The following is an 8,720-nucleotide window of genomic DNA, read 5'->3' on the forward strand; positions in this document are numbered from 1 at the left end:
AAATTTATTTGTAACACAAAGCATTTCCTAAGGAAAGGGGAAGTGGAGAGGTGGGAGGTGGGAAATCAGCCCATGTTTTTCTTATTAAGTCCTTATGAGGATTTAGAGGGGATCAGTCACAAATTTTAGGAAAGCAGAGATGCAGTTAGTTTAGCCCAAGACAATTAGGTTCTGAGTTTAAACACTGAGGGGAGGAGTCTTGGTTTGACTCAGGATGAGACAGCCACTGTGTGTCCCATACTCCATGAAGCTCGGTGACAGCTTCCTCCGGCGCCTTGAACACCAATAGCCTTTACCAGACAACAGTCTGATGAGTTAAGTGTAAATGAGTCAGAAACATATGGATTGCATTTCCCTGAGAAAGTAGATCACTTTAAAAATGAAGGGGCAAAGTGCTTGAGAAAATACATTATGGGTTTTGTCAAGGCCAAAAGGATATAAACTACTTCAGATATTCTCTAAATGCCAAATGAGCAAGCATTTCAAGGCAAGTGCTTTATGGGGTTGTGTATACGGTCTTGCAAATGTATCAGCTTGGGAACCTCACCAAGATGATGTGCATTCGTGCATTATCTAAGGCCAGGAAAGTGATTTTTGAAAACAGCCAAAAAGAATATACACAGACAAGATGCCTACAGTTATCAAACACGGGAAACTAGAATTTAACTCAGTGTTTTCTGTGATAAATCCATTCCCACTCCACCTCCCCCCTTTTTTTTAAATTCTGAGTTGAAAAATATCAAATGGGAGAATCAATGCAAAGGTTTGCTACATGATTTTAACTGGCAAATAAACAAACAAGCAAATAAAAATTATTGAAGTTGTGTGGCTATAAGTGGATTCTGTTTTAATCACGCCAAATTTTAGCAATCTTTCTAAAGGTTGTTGACAAAATGGATGAAAGAGAAACCCAAAGAGGCGCTCTCCACAGCCAGGTGGCCAAGTGATAAAGTGCTGACAAAACCCCAGGAGGCCTGCTGCTCTGCCTCCCCTGGCCACTCACCACCTCCAGACCAGGCCTCCAAGAACCAAGGAAAGGCTTACTCTTAACCTACAAGGCCTGTCTTGGGACAGGCCCTTCATTATCTTCTGGTCAATGAATTGCCTACAACATCATACTTAGAGCTTTGTAGAGAGAATGCTACAAGGTGAAGATTTTGGAGGACAAACCGGGTATACAGACGAACTATAATACATGCACCTTCAGTTTGCCTTCCAGCCACCCTAAGTCCTCCAAACCCAGCCAGAGAAGGCTTATCTGTATCGCCTTGGTTCACCAGAAAGCCTCTCTTTCTGTCTCTCTGTCTCTCTCTCTGTCTCTCTCTCTGTCTCTCTCTCTCTCTCCCCCCTGCCCCTGTCTTCTCCTCCCCGTTCTGCTTCTTTCCCTTCTTCTCCTTCTTCTTCTCATTGAGTCCTTATTTCTCTCCCTCTCCCTATCTCATCAGTTCCTTTAACTCTTTCTTTTCCTGAGTGTTTCTTCCTCTGTTTTTGTTCTCCCTAACTCTTCCTATCTCTGTCTTTATCTGCTTCTGTCTGTCTCACTTTCTCTCTCTCAGCTGCCCCTGTCCTTGAGAAACAAGGCCCATGCACACACTTACATTTAGGCAGAACCACCTCACTAGGAGCTGGCTTCTTCTTCTCCAAGTTTCAGCTGGGGAGAAGGGATTCTTGTTTCCTCCCAATATTTCCTTCATTTGGAGGGATCTGCATTAGTTTAACATACTTGCCTCTCCCAACTTCCACACTTGCTCCTCCCAATGGGAAAAGAATAGCCTAACACGGGTGAAAGTGTGTAGCAAGCCCTATCCCTGTCTGCCCCTCAGAGGCTATGCTCTGTCGCTTGCTCTGAGCTGCACAAGTGGGTGTGTGCATGAGTGGGGTGGGTACATGAGTAGGGTGGGAGCCCTCCTTCCAGGGCTCAGTACAAGGACAGGCTAATCAGTCCTCAGAATCAGCTTTGTTGGAAATGAAAGCGATCTTTCAGTTCTCCATCAGCAGGTTCTCACTTCTCATTTCTCAATTTGATTGGAAATTGGGTAGGAAAAAGGGTGACATTCATTAGGCCCCTTCAAAGGTACCCTGAGTCCTCATACGCAAAAATCTTGATTCCATACCCCAAAGTGCTCCTGAATGGGTCTCTACTTTGGTTTGCTACCTATCTTCACTTCTCAAGTTTCCCTCCTATTTTCCCTGGCAACCATTACTTTTGCTCACTGATATCCAGTTCTTCTCTGCTCCCAGAACACTGGAAGATTGTCCATCCCCACACACTTGAAATTAGGCTTTGGTCTTGCATTGTCTGATAAAATGTGACATGCGGATGACTGCTCTAGAAAGCTACCCAGACCACAGAGGAATTTTAATGCATGAGAAATACACCTATATGGTTTGAAGGCCCTGAGATTAGTGGGGCTGTTTGTTATCACAGCATAACCTAGCCCATCCTGAGTGATACACATGGTGTGTCAGTCCTAAATTTCTGTGTCTCAACCCTGGTTTCAGCTGTTTACTCACACATCTCCATTTACTTTTCTTACTCTGCTCCTCTAGCTCACCTGGGTTTCATTTTTTTCCCTTTATTATAAACATGAATTTGTATTTATAATTAACATAAATAATTGGCATTTATTTTCAGCAAAGATAGGAGAGCATAATATGAAGAAGGGAATGTTCAACACAGATATAAAAGAAATACTTTAAACCCAAAAGTCTTAAATACTTTGTCTAGAATAAAAAACAGAGAAAGAATGTGTAGCATTTGTTCATCTCAGGAATCAGAAAGGAAAGGGGGGTTCCCAAAATCTTTTTCTTTTTTTAAAGATTTTATTGGGGAAGGGGAACAGTACCCCATTGGGGAACAGTACCCCATTGGGGAACAGTACCCCATTGGGGAACAGTGTGTACTTCCAGGATTTTTTCCAAGTCAAGTTGTCCTTTCAATCGTAGTTGTGGAGGGCGCAGTTCAGCTCTAGGTCCAGTCGCCACCGTTAGTTGCAGGGGGCACAGCCCACCATCCCTTGCGGGAGTTGAGTCCAACCGGCAACCTTGTGGTTGAGAGGACGCGCTCCAACCAACTGAGCCATCCAGGAGCTCAGCAGCAGCTCAGCTCATGGTGCCATGTTCAATCTCAGCTGCAGGGGGCAGAACCAGCAACCCAAGAGCCCACTGGCCCATGTGGGAACCGAACCGGCAGCCTTTGGCTTTAGGAGCACGGAGCTCCAACCGCCTGAGCCACCAGGCCGACCCCCAAAATCTTAATCAGTCTGAAATTTAAGTCCATTGGAAGAGAGGAATGGACAGACTTCTTAGACAAACTGGAAAGTAACTACCAAACTCCATGTAGCCTTGAAATATTGAATCCCTCAGTATGTTAGGGGAAAAAAAAAGGAAGAGAGCGGAGTGACATCTCAGAAGTTATTATGAAACTCAGTCTTTCCTGTTGAAAACTGTACAACTCAGAAGCAAGTGAGAAATTTCAGGGGCTAAAAAAGTACTCTCCCTCCTTCTCAATTCAATAACCTTAAATTCCCAGTAGGACACTAACCACATGTTGGTGTTGTGGATAAATTCTGAAAAGCATCTGAGGGTAAGTGTTTAATTATACTTGGCACGGCTATACCTTTTTACTCTTAAGACAGGAAATCCCCCGACTATTAACTGCATTCGACCTTGACAGACCAAATGAGAGCCTTTCTGGCTGCCCTTTCCAGGACAGTTGGGAACAACTTCCTTTCTGGGGCAACAGTAGCACCTGAACCCAAAAGCCTTATTATGTGGTTCTCTTTGGTTAGAGGCCAGGTGGACACCCCCCTGCCATGCCCTCAATGGCACTAAATAAAAGAATTAAACCTGTTTCAGGCCAAGTCCCACAGCATGTGTCTGGGGCAGTTTAAGGTAGCCTGGTAAATGAGATTGACTGCCCCAGGTTTTCTCCCAGACATTCTGAAATTCTTATCTGGGGTAACACAGTGATGTCTGACTGAGAGGCAGAAGGTAGCAATTATAGGGCCAGCCCCAGGCAGAATTGAAGTAGCTAGAACACTATGCCTCTACTTCTTTTTACAACATGCTTCCTATAGATGACTCAATATCTTATACACTCCTTTTGGGTTTATTAAATATCAAAACAAACTTTGTGATTAAAAACCCATATGAGTTGTTAGGCACTATCTACTACCCCTCCTTAAGAACAACTGTGCTAGGATTTCTATCCCTTTTCTTATTAATGGTTTTTACTTCACCTGTTTTCAACATCTATCTATCTGTACTACATGCATCTATTCATTCAGCAATTATTTATCAAGTACTTATTGCTTGCTAAGCTGGGTACAAGGTGTTAGAGAGATAGAATAGAATAAATCATGATCTTTGCTCTAGAGGAAGATAAACAGAGACAATTTTAACAGACTGTAGTAAATCCTATGGTAAATGTGTGCGCTGACTCAGGACCCACACCTGTCCCAAAGGCAGTGGGGTGGGGTACCAGGGAAGATTTCCTCAACAAATGAAAGCCTTGTCACACTCTCTACCCCCTAAAAAAATTTACTCACCAATGCTTGATAGATGAAAATAAAAATCATAAAAGTTTCACAAAATCATCGAATCTTAAGCATCTTTATATCAGTTTTCCCTACGTTTACAATGCAGAAATTTGAGGTTCGTAAAGATCAGCCACTTGCCCATGGTCACACCATGAACAGGAACAGCTTTCTCTAATCTACGTGGCATCAGCTGGGCTGACCCACTGGAGCAGGATAATCCACTTGTAAGATGGCTGGCTCCTGTGGTAGCCCAGCTTCTCCATGTGGGCCTCTCCAGGGGGCTTCTTGGGCTTCGTCATGGCATAGCAGCTGCCAATTTCTTAAGGCCTGGTCCTAGGGATGGGTATGGCATTGCTTCTGCTATATTCTAGTCATCCAAAATTCAAGGCAGAGGGGACATAGACCTCACCTCTCGGTGGGAGGAATGGCAAAGAAATGTTGGCCATCACTTATTCACTACATCTGTCTAAGTGATTTTGCATCTTGGTAGACATCAAGGACTTAGTTAAAAAAGTAAAAACCAAGTGCAAAAATAATGGGAGTAGCTTGTGAGTAGCCTTTGGCAGTTGTGCTGCAGTTTGCTGTAAGCTCCTTTGAGACACTTTCAGGCATCAGCCAGCTGATGAAGGCAAAAGAAAGAACAGCAGAAAAAGATGGGATTTTTCCAGTTAATGAAGTTACCCTCACAGCCATGGTGCCCACACTTTGCTGCATGTTAGAATAACCTAAGACTCTTCATAAAAATATAGATTTCCAGCAGCACCTCACAGAGATTAAATCACACTTCCTAGAAGCTATTTTTAGGAAAATCCCCTGGTGGTGATGAGGCAGTTCTGCAGTTAACCCTGTTTGCTAACTCAGACCTGATTCCAAGATCCCTGGCCCGTGGCCCTGCATGTTTTTAAAATAATGAGATTGAGGTCCTTCCTCTCCCCTCCCCCCAATTACAAATTCCACTTTGGCTATGACTGTTTCTGGTCCAAGAGCTCTGTGCTGGGAGATACTAAGACAACTAAGGCTGAAACGAGAGCCCAGAGGATGGGACTGAGAGACCTGGCTCACTTTTTGACTCCAGCATAATTATTTTAAAATTCATTCATGCTGTTCCATGAGACAATTCATTCTTTTCTAATACTGAGCGGTATTCTATTGCATGAATAGACAACAATTTGCTTATGCGTTCATCTGTGGGTAATGTTGGGGAAATAATCAGGCTGACAAAAAGACCCCTCCATATCAATAGAAAAATAAAAACACACTTGATTATTGAGGAAATATTAATAAATTTATATGCATATAAGGCAGCCCAAAATGACCAAAGTTAGGGGAAGATCTGACATATTTTGTGCACAAAAGGAGAAGAAAGAACAATAACTTCTCTTATCTTTCAAAGACTAAACAACCACTTCTTGCCACAGTTCCCCTGAGAGAGCCTGGAGCAAATTCCCAAGTTCTGTCTATTTGGTAGGGCTGGAGAAATATCTTTATGTTGTAATGCTGGAGACCAGCTCACTCCCTAGAGAAATGTACTCCTATTCCAAACAGAACCAGGACTCAGATTCACTATGAGAACAAAAATATCTAAAACAGAGTCACTAATAACACAAGACCCTAAAATGGAGTCAGGAGGTCATTAAGGGAGCCAGACTTACACACATCCACAGCCAGACAGGTTGGAATTCTTGGACTTTCTGCTTACAGTAGAAACACATCCTGGAACCTGCCCACCCCCTTTGTTTCCATGTCTACACTTACCTCAGACTTGCCCAATCCTTTTTGCATTAGCTATGTTAAATGCGCAGTAGGAAAAGTTTCCTTTGTTCCAGCTTGTGGTTTCTGCCTTTCTAAGCTCCATCTTTGTCTTCCTCAGAGTACCCTTTAGGTTGCTACCTCCTGGGTTGCAACTCCTTTTGCCCAAATAAATGCTTTTGATTCTTTATTGCAGTCTAAAATTGATTTTGGTCAACAACTATGTCTTCAAGAAAACATTTTAAGATGAGGATAAAGGGGAAATGGTTTCTTTGCCCTTCATAAATAAATAAAATAATTTTCATTTACATTTACAATGAACATTTGGGTTGTTTCTTGTTTTTGGCTCTTTCAAACAAAGCTGCTGTGAACATTCATATGTTAGACATATGTTTCTGTTTCTCTTGAATAAGGACTTATGAGTAGAAGTGATGAGCTGGGTCAGAAACTAGGTGTATGTTTAATTGTTAAAGAAACTGCCAAAATGTTTTCCAAAGCAGCTGCACTGTTTTACATTCCCACAAGCAGAATATGAAAGTTCCAGTTGCTCCACATCCTCACCAACACTTGTCATGCTCAGTTTTTAAAATTGTAAACAATTTAAGGAGTGGTATTTCATTGTACATTTAATTTGTCTTTCCCTGATAGAAGTTATGTTGAGCATCACTTCATGTGCTTACTAGACATTTGAGTATCTTCTTTTGTAAGTGTCCAAATCTTTTGCCCGTTTTTTTCATTGGGTTGTTTATAATTGATTTGTAAGAGTTCTTAATATATTCTCTATACAAATCCTTTGTCTGATATTTTCTTCCAGTCTGAGGCTTGCTTTTTCATGTTCTTAATGGTATCTCTGGAAGTAAACAGAATTTAATTTTGATGAAGTCTAGCTAATAACAAGTAAAACTGACCTCAGACTTCTGGCCTCCAGAACTGGAAGATAATGCATTTCTATTAGTTTAAGCCACCAAGTTTGTGGTGATTTTTACAGCAGCCCCAGGAAACCAACACATCCATTATACTAGTTTGGATCTATCCTTCACATGAGTGGTTCAGGGGTTAAATTGAAGCTTGTATAGATTTATACATAGGATTAGGGGATCCTTGTCTTGGTTTTCCTTTCAAGGCCCCCTTTTTCATCTGCAGAGGTCCTTTTCCTAGTTCTTCTGGCAAGAGAGATAGAGTTTCTATTTAAGTTTTAGGCTTCCATGACTGGGACCTGCTGACGTGTGGGGTCATGTCTCCAAGTTTGACACCTTTCCACAATCTGCCTGCTTTTGTTTACTTTTCAGAGCCCTCAAATAGTTGTTTTTGTGTGTTGCCAGAGTTTTTAGTTGTAATTAGTGAATGGGAAGGTGTGGGCTTCTCTGCATCATGGAACAGGAACCCTGGTCCCACTCTAAGCAGCCCAGGCTGAGCAACTTGCTGTAGGGCATTGGAGAGAGCCTACCCAGAATTACCCTAACAGAGGTTGTTCAGCTCCATGACCTGTCCTAAAATTCTTAGCCTGAGAGAGGTGAAAGCAAGTGGACAAAATATCAGATTCAACAAATACAAGATTTAAGCAACAAATATGGTAGTATTTATTTGCTCTACTTCTCCTTTCTCTTTTTTAGTGAACTGTATGTTCTAGTGAATGTTTAAATTAAAAAAAAATTATCACAGTAAAAGACACATTGTCATTAATACCCCTCAAAATACTCCCCCTCACTTCAAACACACTTACCCCATCATTCTTACCACTTTCTGAAGCAGTTCTGGAAGTCTTCTTTCATGATCATCTTTAGTTGTGCTGTCATGGTTGCCTCGATGTCCTGAATTAATTCAAAACATTTACCTTTCATGGTCATTTTGACTTTGGGGAAGAGCACAGTGCCAGATCTGGTGAGTAAGGTGGATGAGGACACACAGTAATATTTTTGTTTGACAGAAATTGCCATACCAGAAGTAATGTGTGACATGGAGCATTGTCATGATGGAGGATGAAATAAAGACACTCATGAAAGAGGACTTCCAGAACTGCTTCAGAAAGTGGCAAGAACGATGGGATAAGTGTGTTCTAAGTGAGGGGGAGTATGTTTGAGGGGGATTAATGACAGTGTGTCCTTTTTAATTTAAACATTCACCATATTTTAATCACACCTCATATATTTCAAGGGTAATTATAAGCCCTTTGTTATTTGTATCAATACTCAGTGTAATTACACACAAAATTATTTCTGCTCACAATTAGCTAATTAAGAAAACAGACCATTCAGGAGTAGGAGGAATGACCAACCTTTAACCACAACTTATCCAGCTCAGACCTTGTGTCCTAGGCAGGGTGCTTGGTGCTGATGACTGAAACAAAGATATGCCATGGTCTCCACCCAAGAGGGGCTTATGATTTAAGAACAAACAAGTCTGCATGGAACAAGAAAGTGTTATATAGGA

The sequence above is a fragment of the Rhinolophus sinicus genome, chromosome 4 (genome assembly GCF_057876585.1).
Source record: "Rhinolophus sinicus isolate RSI-liver-muscle chromosome 4, RSI-T2T, whole genome shotgun sequence".
Taxonomy (NCBI): domain Eukaryota; kingdom Metazoa; phylum Chordata; class Mammalia; order Chiroptera; family Rhinolophidae; genus Rhinolophus; species Rhinolophus sinicus.